Source organism: Pseudorasbora parva, chromosome 11, assembly GCF_024679245.1.
Source record: "Pseudorasbora parva isolate DD20220531a chromosome 11, ASM2467924v1, whole genome shotgun sequence".
In the NCBI taxonomy this organism is placed as follows: domain Eukaryota; kingdom Metazoa; phylum Chordata; class Actinopteri; order Cypriniformes; family Gobionidae; genus Pseudorasbora; species Pseudorasbora parva.
In genome coordinates this window covers 19,492,735-19,517,355 of record NC_090182.1, presented here as the reverse complement: position 1 = coordinate 19,517,355, position 24,621 = coordinate 19,492,735, and the positions used below count along the sequence as shown (strand labels likewise).

General features: G+C 36.7%; 1 long non-coding RNA gene across 1 annotated transcript; it reads right to left on the bottom strand.

The window, feature by feature from the left end:
- Positions 1-5,042: 5,042 nt before the first annotated feature.
- On the bottom strand, positions 5,043-24,595 carry LOC137092839 (uncharacterized). The gene is made up of 3 exons (XR_010908350.1): positions 24,470-24,595; positions 24,314-24,397; positions 5,043-5,483 (listed from the first exon to the last, which is right to left on the bottom strand). It is a non-coding gene; the product is annotated as an uncharacterized lncRNA (long non-coding RNA).
- Positions 24,596-24,621: the final 26 nt, after the last annotated feature.

Here is a 24,621-nt window from a genome sequence, read left to right as displayed (position 1 = left end):
ATAACCGTTATCCGGTCATAATTGTAATATGTTGATAGTTAGATTCGTGCTTGTGTACTATGGAGTTGTTCATAAGAACATTTTTATGATGGAAGGGGTGACTTTTTCATTGAATATTCAACCTGGATTAGTAAGTATTAGTATTAGTTGCCTGGGTTACGTATGTGTGGGGCGGAGCTATGAAAATAGGGCCGAGACCCTTTTGGGGGTAGGGGCGTGTTTGTTTTGGTGATTTTAAAATAACAATGGTTACCAGAAAGCACTTACCCCATCTTTAAAGGAAGTTTATGTAAGATTGTGGCCAAAACTGGTACTGCAATCACTATCCCCTCTCCCCCTGACTCGAGGTTGCCAGATAGGCTGCAGGATCAGCAAGAACGTTTGTAACTCCAGCTGTGGTAACTAGAGCAGATCTGGCAACCCGGATGCTGAAACACTACTGACTTAATGATTGGTAGATAGGTGGAGGGCGGAGCTTCAGGCCAAAACACAACATGTCAACATCAACATCAGTTGAAGGCTGCAACAAAAACTTTTAAATGACAATATCCTGGCCGGACTACTATTGTCATAATCATTAATACTGTTAAAAATAACCGGAAAGTATATACTTTCTATTAAATTTCTGTTATATAGGCATAATTTTAACTTTACACTAAGTTCAACTATAAATACAAGGACAAGTTAGGGAGGATCTTATACAAATTTACTTTCATGATCCTCACAAAAATCTGCCAATCAAAATCCTCAGGTATACAAACATTTAATCATGATTAATCATAAAACTAATTAGGCTATAACTAATTTCATGAATTTTCAAAAATAAGCTTTATCCTCAAGGCTTTGACACAAAACAACCATGTTTTAGATGGTTCCTATAACTATATATTTCATGATATATAACTATATATTTTCTTTTCTCACACTCCCCCTTTTCTTTTTAGCAAACCACAAACTTGAAAATCTGTGATTTCAGATTCTGATGCTCATTGTATTAAGAGAGTACTGCAAAACGTGGGAACACTAAAAAGCCATTGGTGTGTTCCTTGAACAAAGATGCTTTTCTATCTGGAAAAGCTTCATTCAGCTCAACATGCATGTGATGCAGACTGGAAAAGCAGATAGCGTGCTGTACGTTGCCTTAGAAATGGAAAATGTCATACTTTGCATATCACACTCTAATCAGACTAAAGTAGCCTACACAACACACACAAAAGCTCTGCATCCATTCAACCGAGACTGTGTTCTCGTCATAAGTGCCACTCTCTCTCTTCCCCCCCTCACTAATACAGTAGTCCATGTGCCTCTCCTAGGGTTTGACAGTGCAAATAACACTGTGCCTGTAGCTGTGCTTATGTTATTTTCCCCAGAAAGGGCGCATTAAAACGTGACACTCTCAACTGCCTATGTGTTTGTAGTTTAAATGTGTGCTGAATGCCGTCATGTGTTTACCCCGTGCAGATGCTGTACAGTCTCAAAATAAAGAGCATTGTTATTCTCTGAGAGACACCAAGAAATTCCATGAATTATGGATCTGAAAAATCCTACCTGTGTCTGAGTGAAAAGTGTGATGTTTATTGCAAGTGAATGTCTCTCTCTCTCTCTCTCTCTCTCTCTCTCTCTCTCTCTCTCTCTCTCTCTCTCTCTCTCTCTCTCTCTCTCTCTCTCTCTCTCTCTCTCTCTCACTCACTCACACTCACACTCACACTCACACTCACACTCACACACACACACACACACACACACACACACACACACACACACACACACACACACACTCTCAGATCAGTTAGCCAGGAGAGTTGTCCTTCGGTGCCTCCCTTGTGCCTCTCAGAGAGACACTCATCCCAGAGCAAAAAATTAAAAGTGACTCTCTTTTCAGCACAAACACAGATGCTTCAAAAGGCTTGCGTGAAGGGCTGAGGTGAAAGACTTTGTAGTATAATTAAATGGGATGAAGATTTATTCAGCATTAGCTTGTGAAAGAAGCAGGCAGTCGCATTCATTCGCACCGCCTGTGCAAAGGATAAACAGTCCACTTCTCCCTGATTTACTAATGCAGAGCTGCAGTGCTTTGATGTCCCTCCCTACAAATGAGAACCGTCTTCCCACAGGAGCCGCTCACCTGACCTGACGTGGGAGACAACTTCAATAAACATGTAAAAAAACAAAACAAAAAACCTTACAGGGTTAGTTCACCCAAAACTGAAATATATGTAATTAATGACCTAATGTCGTTCCACACCCGTAAGACCTCAGTTCATCTTCAGAACATAGTTTAAAATATTTTATATTAAGTCCGAGAGCGTATGCAAGTGTATGCACACTATAGAGTCCATGTCCGGAAAGCTACTAAAAACATCATCAAAGTAGTCCATATGTGACATCAGTTAGTTAATTCGAATCTCTTGAAGCATTGAAAATACATTTTGGTCTAAAAATAACAAAAACTACAACTTTACTCAGCATTGTCTTCTCTTCCGGGTTTGTTTTCAATCCTCAAATAAAGATTAGAACAGTTATGAATCAGCGTATTGATTAATGATTCGGATCCTTCTTGCTCATCCAAAAACAAACCAGCATTGGTTTGTTTTTGGATTTGGATATAGTCTTTGACAAAGACGTGATTTTCTCAGCTTTTTGTTCAAAATGTTGCTTTTTTCTCTTAAAAAAAGAGAAAGAAACGTATTACTTATTTTTTTATTTTATTTTTTAAAGGAGCGATGAATTGAGAAGTCAATTTTTGATATATAATAGATCATGGTAATATATAAGAATATCCTGTAAGTTTCAGAGCTGAAAATGTCCTTTTTAGTCAAAGAAAAGCTTTTATAGACACCAGGCCCAAACAACGATCCTGTTCGCAACTTGAAAAACCGCCTCTACAGAATAATAAGCACATGTAGTCCAGTAGCCCCGCCCACTGACTTATGGAGCCATTCTGATCACGCTAGCCAGCTGCAATAAACATGCCGAAGAATATAGCAAGATATTGTGAATGGTGCAACACACTTATGTGAGTAAAACGTGTTTTTTATATGTAGTGAAGTTTTTATCAACAAAATTTCAGGAGGAGCTTATGCAGATAATTAAACCTAATTAAACACAAGTGGAACGCGCTCAGATAATTAAACCTAATTAAACACAAGTGGAACACATCAAGCTAATCAACGACAAGAGGGGTGTATATATACAGCAGATTTACCTTCTTTCGTTGACCATTTTCATTTTAGCATCCCTCCACCACCCCATCTCTTATTAAATGTGAACACAATCTATAATATACTCTAGTCCAGTTCTAGAGTATCAATATCACGGTGGGGTACTCTGGATTCGGGCCAAATTCCGAGCCCGGAACCCTCCCCCAGACAGCACGCCAAATACGCATAATCTTTACTCTATTTAATTTGATGTAAGTGTGAACTAGTGAAAAAATATGGCATTGTTATAGATCGTTTTGCTTATGTATACGTGTCTAACATCACATACCTTTAGCACGCTGGACTCAGACATGTATGAGCAAGGGCAAGGGCTGTTTTCCAGACAGGCTACCAAAACGTAAGGCCATCGACAGGCCTATGAATCTCATAATATTCCTTTCTTGTTCTGCGCCATTCTCTATCTTGACTTGAAGGGCGCGCGCTCACGTGTGTGTGTGCACGTGGTTCACGCTTATATTGAATGATCGTGCGGGCTATGTAATACAAAAATAATAGTCAAATCAATCGCGGGTGGATGAGAAATAAATCATTGTGTTTGTTTGATAAAGACGTACTTGAATCATTCCGGTTGCCGCTTTCAAAACAACCCCTCCCTCATGTGAACTGAACTGACAGGGGCATAGATAAAGCTGAAGCTCATTAAATATGCAAAACTTATCCATTCCTAGCTGTGGGCGTTTATTTCCAAGTCTCCAGTGGAGAGAGCCTCAAAACCAGTGTAGAAATTAGCCTATTACTTATTAGTTATGATGTTTTTTTAATGTTAAAACCACACAAACTTCATTAGTTGACCTCAGACAACAGTATAATTTTTTTTTAAAGCCAGTTCATGACACCTTTAAAGCAGATGTCTATTCTTTCTTTTGATATATTGCATGTTCAGATATTCATACAACTAAATATGGGTCATTATATTTTTTCCGGAAAATTATGAAAACCCTTGCGGTGGTTGGCAACTTTTTTTAAATAAAAAAGCTGGTGGGTAAAGGACCTGGACATCCTTCTGCTGGAGGACCTGGACATCTTGTTCAGATACATGGTATCATTCTAGCAAATACCAACAGATCAAAAGAATAAAAAAATAACGGTCTCTGCTAGAAATATTGTAATGGGCCTTAGTTGGATCTTCCATCAGACATTAAAATCAACACAAAAATGTGTCAAAAAATGAATGTTCTGCCATGACCATTTCAGTTTCCTGACCTGAACCCTACAGAAAACGATTCGGGTGAAATGAAGAGAAGAAGCTCCAACATGGAGCTGGGAATCTGAAGGATCTAGAGAGATTCTGTATTGAGGAATGGTCTCTTTTCACCAGTCAGGCATTATAGATCAAGAATCAAAGCTGTTATCTTAGCAAAAGGAGGTTACAAAATATTTAATAAAAGGGTGCAAATAATTATGGCCAATGTGTTTTAGAGAAAAGCATTTATTTCATAACGTGATTTACCCCACACTTTCAATTATTTTACATCAATGAAAATTTAGATTTTTTAAATTTGTTTAAATAAAAGATCAAAAGGATAAACTATGCAGATTAATTTTTACAGCCATATTGGATCATATTTACCAGGGGTGCCAATACATTTTGACCATCACTGTATGTAATACAATCTAAATAATGAAGTGAAGAAAAATGTAAAAGAAACTATAGTGTTCTCACTATTTTAGCTGCAGTGTAATATAATGGGCTGGCAAAATGCCTATTTGGCACTGATGGCATACAAGAACAGAGTTGCACTTAACAGTTTACAGGGATGTTTACAAGCAGTCTTTACTTCCCTTCTGTTCCACTCTTCTATACCCCTCTGCTCACCCGGTCCTTACTGTTTCAGGTGTGTGTGTATGTGTGGCAGCTTATGTGTATGTGTGTGGAGGGGTTTTAGAGGTGTGCCGGTTTCTTTGTGGCTCCAGTGACTTGTCTAAGCCATAGCTTTATGATGCGTCTGCCAGTGAGCAAAGCCATCACTCCCCTCTCTAATCCCACTGAAAAATTGGAAAAAATGGGAAGCAGCCTCACAGATGGAAAACAACATACACGCACACGGAAAACAAAGCAGAAAAAAAGATCTCTTCTCATGCATGCCGCTTTATTTGATCCCTCTAAGACTCAGTCAAATAAAGAAACATGAACGCAAACAAAAGAGGCGGGAAGTGTTTGTGTGAGGAAGCTGATTGAAACGCGAAGACAGATGTCTTCATCTTCCTGCAGATGGGCTTACGGCGCTGTCAGCTCTAAGACAGGGCGAAGATTACTGTCTCCTGGACAAAAAGAGAAGCAATGGGAGATGTCTGTGTCTGTTCTGGAGATATACGCATGCATACCAGCTGTAACTAGAACCCAACTTATTCAGTTTTAGGCATTCAGAACCTGAGAATATGCTCACCTGAGAATTGTGCGGAGGACTCAAAGTGGTAAACAGTTTAGTGTAGTGTAAACATTGGGAAAACACCTACACACACACACACACACACACACACACACACACACACACACACACACACACACACACACACACACACACACACACACACACACACACACACACATACACGTCTATATTACCAAGAGGGGACTATCACTCTACACTATCCAAGAGGGGACCTGTGTTTCTAGTCATTTTGAAGAAACAAAAATCACATACACAATTTTCTTTTAAGGTCCTTATTCATAATATAACTTCAAATAAGCATTTTTTTATTTTTTTAAAAATATGCCAAGAGGGGACCTGAACGATGTCTACCTATCCAACAGGGGACCTCCATAGACTCTAATGGAGCTGTGTGTGTTTGTGTGTGACCGATGTCTACCTATCCAACAGGGGACCTCCATTAGTCTGTAGTGGAGCTGTGTGTGTGTGTCTGTCTGTCTTAATTTTATATATATATATATATATATATATATATATATATATATATATATATATATATATATATATATATATATATATATATATATATATATATATATGCCATCTCCACCATTACATGTCTTTACAAATAAATAACATAAATGCAGTTAAGCTTCGTACAGACTATATAATGTGTCAAGTAATAATATGTCTTTTTATAATAACTGTGTTCTTTTGAATGTACTGAGAAGTATTTATTTGTAACCTAAAATATACTTTAATACTTTAATTTATTTTTAAATATATTTATTACACAGTCGCAATAAAGTTACAAGATGTAACATCAAGTAACACACTACACTTAGTTAGTCCACAAGTCTTCTTGTGCTTTAGTATGTTAGTCAACACATTAAAATAAGTTAACTTGTTTACACAGGCATCTGGAATCACAATAGGCACACACACACACACACAAACACAATATACCTTAGACATAATACCTAATACATTACAGAAAAGTCATTTCTTTAAGAAATTCATTCTCTGTTGTGTCTTCATAATTACAGTATATGATCAGTCCACATCTCTCATTTAAGATTATTGTCAGGTACACCAATGTATTTACATTATTGAATATTACAGGTCATTATTGAATAGTGATTACGTTACACACACACTGACTCAGGTCCCCTGTTAGATAGTAAATCACGACGCCTGTGTGTTTGCTGTGACATTTCTTATCATCACAAACACACTGTAAAGATTTAGAGTTTTTACAGCAATAACTGAGTTTAAAGGGTTAAATCAAGCAGAAATAGCTCTCTAATGTATTAATTGCAGGTCATTATTGAATAGTGACTACGTTACACACACACACTGACTCAGGTCCCCTGTTAGATAGTAAATCACGACGCCTGTGTGTTTGCTGTGACATTTCTTATCATCACAAACACACTGCAAAGATTTAGAGTTTTTACAGCAATACCTGAGTTTAAAGGGTTAAATCAAGCAGAATTAGCTCTCTAATGTATTAATTGCAGGTCATTTTTGAATAGTGACTACGTTACACACACACTGACTCAGGTCCCCTGTTAGATAGTAAATCACGACGCCTGTGTGTTTGCTGTGACATTTCTTATCATCACAAACACACTGTAAAGATTTAGATTTTTTACAGCAATACCTGAGTTTAAAGGGTTAAATCAAGCAGAAATAGCTCTCTAATGTATTAATTGCAGGTCATTATTGAATAGTGATTACGTTACACACACACTGACTCAGGTCCCCTGTTAGATAGTAAATCACGACGCCTGTGTGTTTGCTGTGACATTTCTTATCATCATAAACACACTGCAAAGATTTAGAGTTTTTACAGCAATACCTGAGTTTAAAGAGTTAAATCAAGCAGAGATAGCTCTCTAATGTATTCATGGCAGGTCATTATTGAATAGTGATTGTTACACACACACTCACTCAGGTCCCCTGTTAGATAGTAAATCACGACGCCTGTGTGTTTGCTGTGACATTTCTTATAATCACAAACACACTGTAAAGATTTAGAGTTTTTACAGCAATACCTGAGTTTAAAGGGTTAAATCAAGCAGAAATAGCTCTCTAATGTATTAATTGCAGGTAATTATTGAATAGTGACTACATTACACACACACTGACTCAGGTCCCCTGTTAGATAGTAAATCACGACGCCTGTGTGTTTGCTGTGACATTTCTTATCATCACAAACACACTGCAAAGATTTAGAGTTTTTACAGCAATACCTGAGTTTAAAGGGTTAAATCAAGCAGAAATAGCTCTCTAATGTATTAATTGCAGGTCATTATTGAATAGTGATTACGTTACACACACACTGACTCAGGTCCCCTGTTAGATAGTAAATCACGACGCCTGTGTGTTTGCTGTGACATTTCTTATCATCACAAACACACTGTAAAGATTTAGAGTTTTTACAGCAATACCTGAGTTTAAAGGGTTAAATCAAGCAGAAATAGCTCTCTAATGTATTAATTGCAGGTCATTATTGAATAGTGACTACGGTACACACACACTGACTCAGGTCCCCTGTTAGATAGTAAATCACGACGCCTCTGTGTTTGCTGTGACATTTCTTATCATCACAAACACACTGCAAAGATTTAGAGTTTTTACAGCAATACCTGAGTTTAAAGGGTTAAATCAAGCAGAAATAGCTCTCTAATGTATTAATTGCAGGTCATTATTGAATAGTGATTATGTTACACACACACACTGACTCAGGTCCCCTGTTAGATAGTAAATCACGACGCCTGTGTGTTTGCTGTGACATTTCTTATAATCACAAACACACTGCAAAGATTTAGAGTTTTTACAGCAATACCTGAGTTTAAAGGGTTAAATCAAGCAGAAATAGCTCTCTAATGTATTAATTGCAGGTCATTATTGAATAGTGAATATGTTACACACACACTGACTCAGGTCCCCTGTTAGATAGTAAATCATGACGCCTGTGTGTTTGCTGTGACATTTCTTATAATCACAAACACACTGCAAAGATTTAGAGTTTTTACAGCAATACCTGAGTTTAAAGGGTTAAAGCAAGCAGAAATAGCTCTCTAATGTATTAATTGCAGGTCATTATTGAATAGTGACTACGGTACACACACACTGACTCAGGTCCCCTGTTAGATAGTAAATCACGACACCTGTGTGTTTGCTGTGACATTTCTTATCATCACAAACAAACTGTAAAGATTTAGAGTTTTTACAGCAATACCTGAGTTTAAAGGGTTAAATCAAGCAGAAATAGCTCTCTAATGTATTAATTGCAGGTCATTATTGAATAGTGACTACGGTACACACACACTGACTCAGGTCCCCTGTTAGATAGTAAATCAAGACGCCTGTGTGTTTGCTGTGACATTTCTTATCATCACAAACACACTGTAAAGATTTAGAGTTTTTACAGCAATACCTGAGTTTAAAGGGTTAAATCAAGCAGAAATAGCTCTCTAATGTATTAATTGCAGGTCATTATTGAATAGTGATTTACGTTACACACACACACTGACTCAGGTCCCCTGTTAGATAGTAAATCAAGACGCCTGTGTGTTTGCTGTGACATTTCTTATCATCACAAACACACTGTAAAGATTTAGAGTTTTTACAGCAATACCTGAGCTTAAAGGGTTAAAGCAAGCAGAAATAGCTCTCTAATGTATTAATTGCAGGTCATTATTGAATAGTGACTACGGTACACACACACTGACTCAGGTCCCCTGTTAGATAGTAAATCAAGACGCCTGTGTGTTTGCTGTGACATTTCTTATCATCACAAACACACTGTAAAGATTTAGAGTTTTTACAGCAATACCTGAGTTTAAAGGGTTAAATCAAGCAGAAATAGCTCTCTAATGTATTAATTGCAGGTCATTATTGAATAGTGATTTACGTTACACACACACACTGACTCAGGTCCCCTGTTAGATAGTAAATCACGACGCCTGTGTGTTTGCTGTGACATTTCTTATAATCACAAACACACTGTAAAGATTTAGAGTTTTTACAGCAATACCTGAGTTTAAAGGGTTAAATCAAGCAGAAATAGCTCTCTAATGTATTAATTGCCGGTCATTATTGAATAGTGAATATGTTACACACACACTGACTCAGGTCCCCTGTTAGATAGTAAATCACGACACCTGTGTGTTTGCTGTGACATTTCTTATCATCACAAACACACTGTAAAGATTTAGAGTTTTTACAGCAATACCTGAGCTTAAAGGGTTAAATCAAGCAGAAATAGCTCTCTAATGTATTAAATGCAGGTCATTATTGAATAGTGATTACGTTACACACACACTGACTCAGGTCCCCTGTTAGATAGTAAATCACGACGCCTGTGTGTTTCTCTCCTCAACCCCCACAACCCCCCACTCACAATTTACATTTCAATAAGGGAGACTTGAAAAACCAGTTTGTGAACCACAGGCCAATAGAGCTCAAACTACCAATGTGGCAGAACCATTCTCAAATAAACTAGAGAAGATGCTGGGATGTGCCCTGCCAAATTAAACTAAATTACATTTTTTACAATCGCTAGGCCACATTTCTCAATACTTTGGTCATTTTCAAAATCCTTCACACAGTTCTCCAAACCAACTTTCTGCTTCACATCAGTTATTTCACATTCAACATCCACAAAAACCAACAAAACACTTAATTCATGTCTCAAATCAAGTGCCAATGATCCACAGTTTAGCTTGCACAGACTGAAGTTGTGATCACTGTGTGAAGAGTTGAAAAAGTTGAAAAAGTGTGTTTATTATTGAGAAATGTTTTGTAAAAGAACATTTTATATCACAGCTTAACTGTGGATCAACATTGCTTTAGCACAACATGCATTCAATGGCAACATCTTTCAATTTACCTGAAATCTTTTCTCACTTTGACACAAACACAATCAAAACTTTGTTCTACAGGCCAATTCGCACATCCTTACATGCTGTTTTCAAAAGTGTTAAACTTATGGACAAAACAATAACATAATACAAAACTGAATGAGACAGCAATTTACAACATGTATACAGTAATACTGTAATGCAATTTATACTGCTAAAAAAATCAAACACTATCAAAGCAACTTTGATGAAACTGAACACCAACAGAAGTGTTAGGCCATTACCATCCATTCAAAAGAGGAAACTTAGGAATAATGTTGTACTGTACTGTAAGTATGCAGTGAATTATAAGCAGCAGAGAGTGTCATTCTAGTTTTGTAAAGACATTTTAATTGTATAATGTTCCTGATGTTAGTATTGATGTAAACCTGCGCTGCTAGTGCTCTGGAAGAATGAGTTGATTTGTAAAAGTAAAATTAACTGCTGTGAAGCTGAAAGTTGGTTAGCAAATTTATAAACTCCTCACTCAGTTCTCCTAAATATTGGGAAATATGTCCTAGCGATTGTAATTTCATTTCATCATGTAATTTCAATTTATTTTTGGCAGTGTATTTGGTCTAGGACACAGGTAACAGTAGTGAGCTTCTGTGTCTCACCTGTGAGAGTCTTCTTGCATTGAAATGTAAATTACTGGTGGGGGGTTGAGCAGCAAACTCAACACACACACTATTCTCTATTCCAATTTCAAGAACACATCTAAAACCACAAGCCCAAACACATTACAAGTGAAAGCACAAATAAATACAAAAGATATGATACACATGAAATAAACAGTGCTTTTCAGGACGGTCTGTCAGTAGTTGTAATATAACACTGTATTGTCCTCACTGTAAAAAAAAAAAAAAAAAAAAAATATATATATATATATATATATATATATATATATATATATATATATATATATATATATATATATATATATATATATATATATATATATATTTTTATAAGTTAATAATTTTAAAGTTACTTTTTCTCAAAGTGTATGTTCACTTAACTGAACCTACTATGACATAAGCAACTATGTTTACTGGGATACTTCCTATTTTTTTAAAAAACAATTTTGTATTAATTTTAGCATTTTAGTTTAGCATTCGTGGACTGTCAGAGATACAGCTTTTGGGGCGTGTGCTTTAGGTGTTCACGCATATAGCACGTGAGTAATGAAGAGCCTTCTGAAGCAACGTGGCACGTTTGTGTAAGAACAATGTCCATATTTTAAACTTTATAGACTAAACAAACTATTTTTATTGAAAGAAATTGTGTTTTAGTGTTATTATGAAAAGAGTAACCCCTGACGCTAAGTTTTGTTTAGCTCTATCTTCTCTCTTCTGCGTTTGTCAGTGCATTCATGGGTGAAGAAGGGTTACTCTTTAAAGTACAACTCCGGTGAGAAATGACCCTCGGGGTAATTAATAGATGGTTACAGAGTAGATCGTTCTCTGGGATGCATTTTCATGGAAATCAAGTGTAAAGAGTTTTATCTCTAAAAACAGATTTGAGTGACGAACGCTGTGCTAAGTGATGAACTGTGACATGGAATCTCATATGGGCCATTGTTTCCGGAAGAAAGCACTGAACGCAGTAGAGAAAAAAAAAGAAAAAAAAGTCCATGTAATTAGATTTCACAAACTTAATTCCTATCGATCAGCTCACTTAGCACAACGTTCGTGGCTCGACTAGTCGAGACTGTTTTCCAAGATGGCTGCAGTCTGTAAACGTGTAATGTACTGTCTTTAGAAAGTATCTTCTTATTAAACCGTTTGTACTCTAACAAGTTCTCAATCCTGCGGTTTGCATGTAGGGACCCTCATTATGCTGCCGTGTTAGTGTGAGGTTATTTTGAGCCTTGTTAGTGGTATTAACTAGCGGTTTAATTTCACTTATTCCATGCCCCATAGACAAACATTATAAGCTAATCTGTGTTTAGAGATAAAACTCTATAAATTCGATTTTCATGAAACCGCATCCCAGAGAACGATCTACTCGATAACCATCTGTTAATTACCCCTAGGGTCATTTCTCACCGGAGTTGTCCTTTAAGCGCAATGTGATTCGTGTGGCACTGAAAACCGAAAGCTAGTATTTTAGTCTATGGATCAGTTACTGTGTGGATCAGTTATATGATGGTTAGATGCACTTTTATGGACCGACAAGGCACTGGCATTTTAAAGCTGGGAAGAGCCAGGACTTTTTTAATATAAATTTAAATAACTCAGATTTTATTCATTTGAAAAAAGAATGTCATATACACTTGGGATGACTTGAGGGTGAGTAAATCATGGGCTAATTTTCATTTGTAGGTGAACTAACTGCTGTAAACTGGGCCCACAAACACAGTAGATCCACACAACCCCCCACACAATTTACATTTTAATAATAATAAATAAGGGAAGACTTGAAAACCTAGGGCCCTATAATTTCCGCGATCACGGAATCGCGGACGGAATCGCGGAATTGGCATATTAACGCGGAATCTGCATATAAACGCGGAATCTGGTGTTAACGCAGATTTCCCCGGAATTTTACATATTTGTAATGAAATTCTGTGTCGTGTGGGTGGAGAACGTATGTCTGAGGAAAGTGCAGACCGGGGGAAGCAAATCTTCGCGACACAACCCCTCCCGTCATTTCAGCTCGCCCTTCAAAACAATGAAAGTATGGCGAAGTTGGTCTCCACGGCTCTGCTTTCGGCAGCGAAAAAGTTAAGAAACTCGACGCTAACGGCGGTTTCACACTGCATGCGCAGGCGGCGCAGAAGCTTTCCGTATGGAGAGCGGGAGCCGCGCTCGTGTATTGCACAGACAGACAAATATTGTCCATTCTGTCAGATTTTCCGGTGTTCTGCTCGACCCCTGTCATCTCGTGCTTTGATTTATAATGTGCACATTAGGCAGCAATGCATATCTGCTGCAAATGCGACCGTTTTCCCCTCTGTTAGTCTGTTCCAAACATGCATTTAACATGCTCTATATGGGTAGTTTACATGATAAGTAACCTTAAAGTTAAAATTAAGCATCTAGTTTTAATCATTTAAAGGGGCCTTTGAAGTTGGGGAAAAAAACTTCTGGCAGTGTTGTTTTCGTGTATTTTTATTTTTCACAGCTCTGGATATCATTATGGTGATTGTTAAACACACAGAACAATTCACTATATGATTTCATGGTGCAATGTTTTTTTTTATGTTAATTTTCAAATTTAAATGTTTTACTTAATAGTACTTAAGAGTACTGTAAAATATGATTCTTATGATTTTTTTTTTTTTTTTTAGTTCTTTTAAAAAAAAAATTACTTGAAAGAAAAAGCTAATGGAGCACTTTCATTTTAACTTATATAAACTATTATGATTTATTTTACCGGAAAGTTTAAAGCTAATAACCATTAATATTTGAAGTATTTGAAGTGCAGTGTTATGTCAAATATCATATTTGTCCTAAAAAGTAAATGTGATGTTTGTTACCTCGATAAATTTAAGGTCATTCCTATTTTTTGTTTTATGTTGTATTATATTAACATTAAAAGCAAACTCTTTTTTCACCAAAATTACAGTAAAGGGTAAAAAAAACTGAATTACCAAACATTTTAACGGAAAAAAAGGAATCTGCAAAAATTAAAACGGAAAAAATGGAATTTGGGAAAAAATAAAACGGATTTTATAGGGCCCTAAAAACCCAGTTTGTGAACCAAAGGCCAACCTAGAGGAAAGGAAAATCAAACCTGAGATCTCCTTCTCAACTCACATCTTTCTCCTAGACAGAAATGAGATCAAGTGAACATCAAATTGAGACATAAGGCTAAGTCTCCTGCTTCTCACATGTTTATCCTGAGACAAAAAATGACATTCTCTCATGTTTATCTCTACTAAAGTTTCATAAGAGATCTCAACAACATCACATACTATGCTCTGATTTGTCTCCTTGGCTAGAGAGACTGGATTGCTCATATGTGTCTCCTCTAAAGTTTCAGAAGGGATCTCAACAGTATCGCATGCTGTGCTCAGACTTTTTTCTTCAGCTAGATACTCTGGAACTCTCACTTTTGTCACCTCTAAAAAGTTTCATAAAAGATCTCAATAACATCACACAGTGTGCTCAGAATATTCTCCTTAGTCAAAGTCTCTGGCACTCTCAAATTTGTCAAACAAATGTTGGTCACTTTTTCAAAAGTCTTCACAGAGTGATCACAACTTCAGTCTGTGCAAGCTAAACTGTGGATCATTGGCACTTGATTTGAGACATGAATTAAGTGTTTTGTTAGTTTTTGTGGATTTTGAATGTAAAATAACTGATGTGAAGCAGAAAGTTGGTTTGGAGAACAAGTTTTGAAAATGACCAAAGTATTGAGAAACGTGGCCTAGCGATTGTAAAAACTGTAATTTAGTTTAATTTGGCAGGGCAAATCCCAGCATCTTCTCTAGTTTATTTGAGAAGGGTTCTGCCATATTGGTAGTTTGAGCTCTATTGGCCTGTGGTTCACAAACTGGTTTTTCAAGTCTCCCTTATTGAAATGTAAATTGTGAGTGGGGGGTTGTGGGGGTTGAGGAGAGAAACACACAGGCGTCGTGATTTACTATCTAATAGGGGACCTGAGTCAGTGTGTGTGTAACATATTCACTATTCAATAATGACCGGCAATTAATACATTAGAGAGCTATTTCTGCTTGATTTAACCCTTTAAGCTCAGGTATTGCTGTAAAAACTCTAAATCTTTACAGTGTGTTTATGATGATAAGAAATGTCACAGCAAACACACAGGCGTCGTGATTTACTATCTAACAGGGGACCTGAGTCAGTGTGTGTGTAACATATTCACTATTCAATAATGACCGGCAATTAATACATTAGAGAGCTATTTCTGCTTGATTTAACCCTTTAAGCTCAGGTATTGCTGTAAAAACTCTAAATCTTTACAGTGTGTTTATGATGATAAGAAATGTCACAGCAAACACACAGGCGTCGTGATTTACTATCTAACAGGGGACCTGAGTCAGTGTGTGTGTAACATATTCACTATTCAATAATGACCGGCAATTAATACATTAGAGAGCTATTTCTGCTTGATTTAACCCTTTAAGCTCAGGTATTGCTGTAAAAACTCTAAATCTTTGCAGTGTGTTTATGATGATAAGAAATGTCACAGCAAACACACAGGCGTCGTGATTTACTATCTAACAGGGGACCTGAGTCAGTGTGTGTGTAACATATTCACTATTCAATAATGACCAGCAATTAATACATTAGAGAGCTATTTCTGCTTGATTTAACCCTTTAAGCTCAGGTATTGCTGTAAAAACTCTAAATCTTTACAGTGTGTTTGTGATGATAAGAAATGTCACAGCAAACACACAGGCGTCGTGATTTACTATCTAACAGGGGACCTGAGTCAGTGTGTGTGTAACGTAATCACTATTCAATAATGACTGGCAATTAATACATTAGAGAGCTATTTCTGCTTGATTTAACCCTTTAAGCTCAGGTATTGCTGTAAAAACTCTAAATCTTTACAGTTTGTTTGTGATGATAAGAAATGTCACAGCAAACACACAGGCGTCATGATTTACTATCTAACAGGGGACCTGAGTCAGTGTGTGTGTGTAACGTAATCACTATTCAATAATGACCTGCAATTAATACATTAGAGAGCTATTTCTGCTTGATTTAACCCTTTAAGCTCAGGTATTGCTGTAAAAACTCTAAATCTTTGCAGTGTGTTTGTGGTGATAAGAAATGTCACAGCAAACACACAGGCGTCGTGATTTACTATCTAACAGGGGACCTGAGTCAGTGTGTGTGTAACATATTCACTATTCAATAATGACCAGCAATTAATACATTAGAGAGCTATTTCTGCTTGATTTAACCCTTTAAGCTCAGGTATTGCTGTAAAAACTCTAAATCTTTACAGTGTGTTTGTGATGATAAGAAATGTCACAGCAAACACACAGGCGTCGTGATTTACTATCTAACAGGGGACCTGAGTCAGTGTGTGTGTAACGTAATCACTATTCAATAATGACTGGCAATTAATACATTAGAGAGCTATTTCTGCTTGATTTAACCCTTTAAGCTCAGGTATTGCTGTAAAAACTCTAAATCTTTACAGTTTGTTTGTGATGATAAGAAATGTCACAGCAAACACACAGGCGTCATGATTTACTATCTAACAGGGGACCTGAGTCAGTGTGTGTGTGTAACGTAATCACTATTCAATAATGACCAGCAATTAATACATTAGAGAGCTATTTCTGCTTGATTTAACCCTTTAAGCTCAGGTATTGCTGTAAAAACTCTAAATCTTTGCAGTGTGTTTGTGGTGATAAGAAATGTCACAGCAAACACACAGGCGTCGTGATTTACTATCTAACAGGGGACCTGAGTCAGTGTGTGTGTAACGTAATCACTATTCAATAATGACTGGCAATTAATACATTAGAGAGCTATTTCTGCTTGATTTAACCCTTTAAGCTCAGGTATTGCTGTAAAAACTCTAAATCTTTACAGTTTGTTTGTGATGATAAGAAATGTCACAGCAAACACACAGGCGTCATGATTTACTATCTAACAGGGGACCTGAGTCAGTGTGTGTGTGTAACGTAATCACTATTCAATAATGACCTGCAATTAATGCATTAGAGAGCTATTTCTGCTTGATTTAACCCTTTAAACTCAGGTATTGCTGTAAAACCTCTAAATCTTTGCAGTGTGTTTATGACAACAAGAAATGTCACAGCAAACACACAGGCGTCGTGATTTACTATCTAACAGGGGACCTGAGTCAGTGTGTGTGTAACGTAATCACTATTCAATAATGACCGGCAATTAATACATTAGAGAGCTATTTCTGCTTGATTTAACCCTTTAAACTCAGGTATTGCTGTAAAAACTCTAAATCTTTACAGTGTGTTTGTGATGATAAGAAATGTCACAGCAAACACACAGGCGTCGTGATTTACTATCTAACAGGGGACCTGAGTCAGTGTGTGTGTGTAACGTAATCACTATTCAATAATGACCTGCAATTAATACATTAGAGAGCTATTTCTGCTTGATTTAACCCTTTAAACTCAGGTATTGCTGTAAAAACTCTAAATCTTTACAGTGTGTTTGTGATGATAAGAAATGTCACAGCAAACACACAGGCGTCGTGATTTACTATCTAACAGGGGACCTGAGTCAGTGTGTGTAACGTAATCACTATTCAATAATGACCTGCAATTAATACATTAGAGAGCTATTTCTGCTTGATTTAACCCTTTAAACTCAGGTATTGCTGTAAAAACTCTAAATCTTTGCAGTGTGTTTGTGATGATAATAATTGTCACAGCAAACACACAGGCGTCTTGATTTACTATCTAACGGGACTCGACTCAGTGTGTGTGTGTAACATATTCATTATTCAATAATGACCTGCAATTAATACATTAGAGAGCTATTTCTGCTTGATTTAACCCTTTAAACTCAGGTATTGCTGTAAAAACTCTAAATCTTTACAGAGTGTTTGTGATGATAAGAAATGTCACAGCAAACACACAGGCGTCGTGATTTACTATCTAACAGGGGACCTGAGTCAGTGTGTGTGTAACATAATCACTATTCAATAATGACCTGCAATTAATACATTAGAGAGCTATTTCTGCTTGATTTAACCCTTTAAACTCAGGTATTGCTGTAAAACCTCTAAATCTTTGCAGTGTGTTTGTGATGATAAGAAATGTCACAGCAAACACACAGGCGTCGTGATTTACTATCTAACAGGGGACCTGAGTCAGTGTGTGTGTAACGTAATCACTATTCAATAATGACCTGCATTTAATACATTAGAGAGCTATTTCTGCTTGATTTAACCCTTTAAACTCAGGTATTGCTGTAAAAACTCTAAATCTTTACAGTGTGTTTATGATGATAAGAAATGTCACAGCAAACACACAGGCGTCGTGATTTACTATCTAACAGGGGACCTGAGTCAGTGTGTGTGTAACATATTCACTATTCAAAAATGACCGGCAATTAATACATTAGAGAGCTATTTCTGCTTGATTTAACCCTTTAAGCTCAGGTATTGCTGTAAAAACTCTAAATCTTTACAGTTTGTTTGTGATGATAAGAAATGTCACAGCAAACACACAGGTGTCGTGATTTACTATCTAACAGGGGACCTGAGTCAGTGTGTGTGTGTAACGTAATCACTATTCAATAATGACCTGCAATTAATGCATTAGAGAGCTATTTCTGCTTGATTTAACCCTTTAAACTCAGGTATTGCTGTAAAACCTCTAAATCTTTGCAGTGTGTTTATGACAACAAGAAATGTCACAGCAAACACACAGGCGTCGTGATTTACTATCTAACAGGGGACCTGAGTCAGTGTGTGTGTAACGTAATCACTATTCAATAATGACCTGCAATTAATACATTAGAGAGCTATTTCTGCTTGATTTAACCCTTTAAACTCAGGTATTGCTGTAAAAACTCTAAATCTTTACAGTGTGTTTGTGATGATAAGAAATGTCACAGCAAACACACAGGCGTCGTGATTTACTATCTAACAGGGGACCTGAGTGAGTGTGTGTGTAACATAATCACTATTCAATAATGACCTGCAATTAATACATTAGAGAGCTATTTCTGCTTGATTTAACCCTTTAAACTCAGGTATTGCTGTAAAAACTCTAAATCTTTGCAGTGTGTTTGTGATGATAATAATTGTCACAGCAAACACACAGGCGTCTTGATTTACTATCTAACGGGACTCGACTCAGTGTGTGTGTGTAACATATTCATTATTCAATAATGACCTGCAATTAATACATTAGAGAGCTATTTCTGCTTGATTTAACCCTTTAAACTCAGGTATTGCTGTAAAAACTCTAAATCTTTACAGAGTGTTTGTGATGATAAGAAATGTCACAGCAAACACACAGGCGTCGTGATTTACTATCTAACAGGGGACCTGAGTCAGTGTGTGTGTAACATAATCACTATTCAATAATGACCTGCAATTAATACATTAGAGAGCTATTTCTGCTTGATTTAACCCTTTAAACTCAGGTATTGCTGTAAAACCTCTAAATCTTTGCAGTGTGTTTGTGATGATAAGAAATGTCACAGCAAACACACAGGCGTCGTGATTTACTATCTAACAGGGGACCTGAGTCAGTGTGTGTGTAACGTAATCACTATTCAATAATGACCTGCATTTAATACATTAGAGAGCTATTTCTGCTTGATTTAACCCTTTAAACTCAGGTATTGCTGTAAAAACTCTAAATCTTTGCAGTGTGTTTGTGGTGATAAGAAATGTCACAGCAAACACACAGGCGTCGTGATTTACTATCTAACAGGGGACCTGAGTCAGTGTGTGTGTAACATAATCACTATTCAATAATGACCTGCAATTAATACATTAGAGAGCTATTTCTGCTTGATTTAACCCTTTAAACTCAGGTATTGCTGTAAAAACTCTAAATCTTTACAGTTTGTTTGTGATGATAAGAAATGTCACAGCAAACACACAGGTGTCGTGATTTACTATCTAACAGGGGACCTGAGTCAGTGTGTGTGTAACGTAATCACTATTCAATAATGACCTGCAATTAATACATTAGAGAGCTATTTCTGCTTGATTTAACCCTTTAAACTCAGGTATTGCTGTAAAAACTCTAAATCTTTGCAGTGTGTTTGTGATGATAAGAAATGTCACAGCAAACACACAGGCGTCGTGATTTACTATCTAACAGGGGACCTGCATCATTTTGTTAAACATAAATAAATCAAAAGTGGTTAGTTTAAAAAGCTCATAAATGTATAAGGTGGTAAGATGGGGCTTTTATATGGGCCAAAAGTCACACATTAGTTTTACAAATACTTGGCTAAAATAAAATGTTTTTAATAATGTCTATGTTAACACTTGTTTAAAAGAACTTTAGATGCAAAGTTTGTCCCATTTACCGTACCTTTTTTTTTATATAAATAAAATAATGCATTATTTTTCAATAATTATAGGCCACTGTCATTAAAATGTTATATATATATATATATACACAGAAAAAAAAATGTTTACAAAAGCATTGAATGAGATCCCTTAATAATTTAATAAAGTTTTACGGTCTCTCCACGGCAATGATGGATGGTATTTACTATATTTATTTGTAGAAACTGAGGACACACACATTTTGATGGCAGATGTATTTCTAATTACATCCTGGTTGTTTAGATTTTTTAATCGTTTTTTCTTGGATCCTGTAGTATTTAATTTTAAAGTAATGCAAAGTTTGAAACTAGTCAGGGTATTTAGTAAAGAGATATAATCTATATGATGTTTGTTCCTTTAGTAAGCAGCCTGTTAAACAGCAGCTCTAGAGTCAGAGGACAGCAGGCCATTCAAACAATAGAGGAGTGTGTGTGTGTGAACGACGTGTGTTTAAGGGCTATTACAGTTCCTGCTCCAGCCTACAGGGGAGCTGCTGAGCATGGCCTTAAACACTCACACACTCTTAGGTCCCCTCTTGGTCAAAATTTTTAAAAATTCACCAGAGTGTTGTTTCTTGATTTTAACATGATTTAAACACACACACCTGTAGGTCCTTACTTGGTCAAACATTTAAAAAATCACCAGAGCATTTCTTTAGTTTTTTACTTCATTTTCACATGATTTAATGCATGACCAACAGGGGACTTGAAAAATGTCCCCTCTTGGCTCAGAGGTCCCCTGTTGGTGAGTGTGTAACGACGCCAAGGTCCCCTGTTAGATAGGTAGACAAGTACACACACACACACACACACACACACACACACACACACACACGTCCTGTTTCTGCTTGCGGGGTCTGCAGGTCTGAGAATGAAAAACAGTTGTACACCTGCCTCCGATCCAAACAGCACTCTTCCAGAAAATGGCAAATCTAATCTTAGTGGTCAATACAACTCTAGTGATTGCACAGCAGATGGTCTTACACTAAATGGTGAGCTTTTACCCTTACTTAACTGGATACACTGACTGAACACATTCCCCCTGTGCAGCCGCCCGCAACTATAAAAAACATCTACTTGGAGCTAAAAGGATATCCATGCGTCACTCAAAAAACACTGACCTCTTATTATCTAATTTAAGAATTGCAAAATAACAAATAAGCCAAAGCCAATGCATTACAGGGATTTTCAATGATTATGGGCTGTTGTTAGGCACGCTGTGATAAAATACTAGCACAATTTAGTCCATAATTTAACCTACCTGGAAATGAGCAACATAGCAAATTTATTGAAATTGTAAGTAGGTTAGTTAGTTATACAAAAAGTGTGGATCTAGAACACAAGTTTTGCATGAACACTGAAACATATGGGACTAATATATGAAATCACATCTAGAAAAAAAACACATCATATTTTACATTTATTTAAAGCTGCAGTCTGTAACTGTTTTTTGGTTAAAAATTAAATAAAATCAAATTGACCAAGTAAATAACAAACTAGTGTTCAAAATTATCTCCTTACCTTAACCCGAATAAAAACGGCAAGCTTGTAAAAATTTGAGTTGTAGCACTAGTAGTAGTATTGCATGAGGATGCTGCACATGGCGGATCATTTATAGCCTTTTCTCACAGCAGCTGGAATAATGAAACGTATTTTGATGGTGATTTGTAATCCATGAAGTTCCAATCAACAATCATCAGTGACAACTGGAGAGTCACCCGTTATCAAAAGCAAAAGATTAGACTGTACAGAAATAGAAATGTACAGGCCATGCTAATAGACTGATGCTGTTAACATTAACAAATTGAGAACAAAACAATAATAATAATTTGCACAGTCTGATGTGATATGAGCGATCATTAAATTTAATCACGTTAGTAGCGTGATTTATTGTAATGCTTTTTTTCCTCAGTAAGTCAGAACAAAGTTTTTTTCAAGGCTTGGTTGTGTTTTTGGGGCGCAGTATAACATGTCTTATTACTTTTTTTTTTTAAATGCCATATTTTTCTTATATTTTACTTTTATTCCACACCGCTGTCTCCACTGTCCTTTGAATGGCTCGTTTGTTTCTTGCTTCTATGAAGCCCATCCCTCCAGAAAACACAATGGTCTTGGATTGGTTAGATGGCCAAATGTAGTTTCATGTATTTTTATTGGCTGAAGTGCCAAGCACAAGTTTTCCGGGAACGCCACGCCCCTTACCATTACGGGCAGAAGTCACATCTATGGCAGTGTTTATGTTAATAGCAAGGGTTTATGATGTCACCAACCGGGGAAGAAGCTCGTTGTAGTCCAAAGCGTCCGTTTTTGTAGGCAATAAACTGCCGTAACTTTAAAAGACAATATCTCCATTTGCATTGAACTTAAAGCGCTGTAACTTTGCAGATACTGTTTATGCTCAAGCAGCAACATTACACACTAACTAAAGGTAAAGGGTTACTTTAGCGATTAGCATATGGCTTTGTATCAGTAGAAACCCTGGAGTATATTCGAATGATTGTGCTTCCCTTTCTCATATCCCCTGAGACAATAGATTTATGCATTTTATTTCTGGAAAAATATATCGTCAATTTGTGTCATCGGAGGCATTTTTGGCCAGGGGCTAAAGACTACATCCAGCAGAGCATATTTTCAACTCGCACATGGAGGATGGGAGATCGCACTCACAGCACTCAGCTGCCGCCTCAGGCATTCATGTAAACAGTGCGGCCAGCAGAGCAAAGTAAGTCTTTCAACTGCTCAAACTAATTCCTATAAAAGTTAAGCTTTCAAAGGCATGAACTGAAAACGCGCCAGACTGAACATGCGCTGTGAATCTATGCCGCGGACGCGTTTACCTCAGATCTCATCACGAGCTCATCCATGACTGTCAATGTAATGTGACTCCTGTAGCGTTTTGGGCTGTGAGACTCCCTCAGCGGCTAAATCACATATTGAACACACGTTCAGTTTTTAATTATAGTGTCTGTTCTTAAACTGAACAGATTTTATGAAAATGAACGCGGTCGCGGTGGGAAAGTGATTTAGTAATCTATTAGCGGTGGCTTTGGGAGTGGCCTCGTAGGGCAGCAAAGCATTCTGGGAATTGCTGTCTTTCATCCCCATGAGACAAAACTACATTTTCTGTATTTTTTCAGTCTAGAAAGCAATGAATAAAAAACTATATTTCACATTTCTACAACATTAATGACCCAGTTTAAATACAGATTCATCTTCCAAGAGCTGAATTACTCCTTTAAAAAAGTGAAATTGCATGCAACCACCCCTTTAACTCACAATGAAGCATTGACAGCATGTACCTAACTTGCTACTGTCTCCACTTCCTTGTTGCCAAAAATGTCAAGCACATGACTAATAGATTTGAATTTTATTGGCTGAAGGGGATGTCATATGATAATACTAAAATACTAATAATACTAAACATTGTTTTTTGGTTGACTATTATTATCGTATTTTAAACTTTCTCTGCGTCATTTATTAATGATGATACACCAGGGATAATAATACTGACATAATCTAACAGGAACTTTACAAATATATAGATGTAAAATATAGATCCATCCTTTTCAAAGTTGAACTGATTACACAAAATGAACAGGTTGATCCTAACCCATCGTGACTGGCACTTCAAAAGGTTAAATTGCATGACACAACAACACAAAAATAAAAGCTAAACATGCCACATATCTTTTGAAAGCTGAGATTCTTGTGAATCGAATGATGGAGACCATTTCAAAATGCAATAAAATAACCAGGTACAATCAGTGTCTTTGTACGACCCCCAACAAACGGAAACCACTAACAAAGCTGAATGAACTCACCTATGAAGCCTCATGTTAGTCCAATGATCAATGACTTCCCCCCAAAAAATATGGTTTAATTCCACTCTATAGGGTCCAGGCAATCTGAAATTCAGTGAAATATTTAGTCCATATCACATTTATATAGCAATAAACATCCACAGATTGTAGTAGTACCATTTCCAAAAAGCAGAGCGTGCAATCACATCTTCTGTAAGCAGAATTTGCAATATATATAAAAGCTAAGATAGAAGACAAACACTGCTTGATAACTGATGTTAAAATGGCCGCTGACCTCTGCACTCTTAACTGACACCTAATTTCAACCA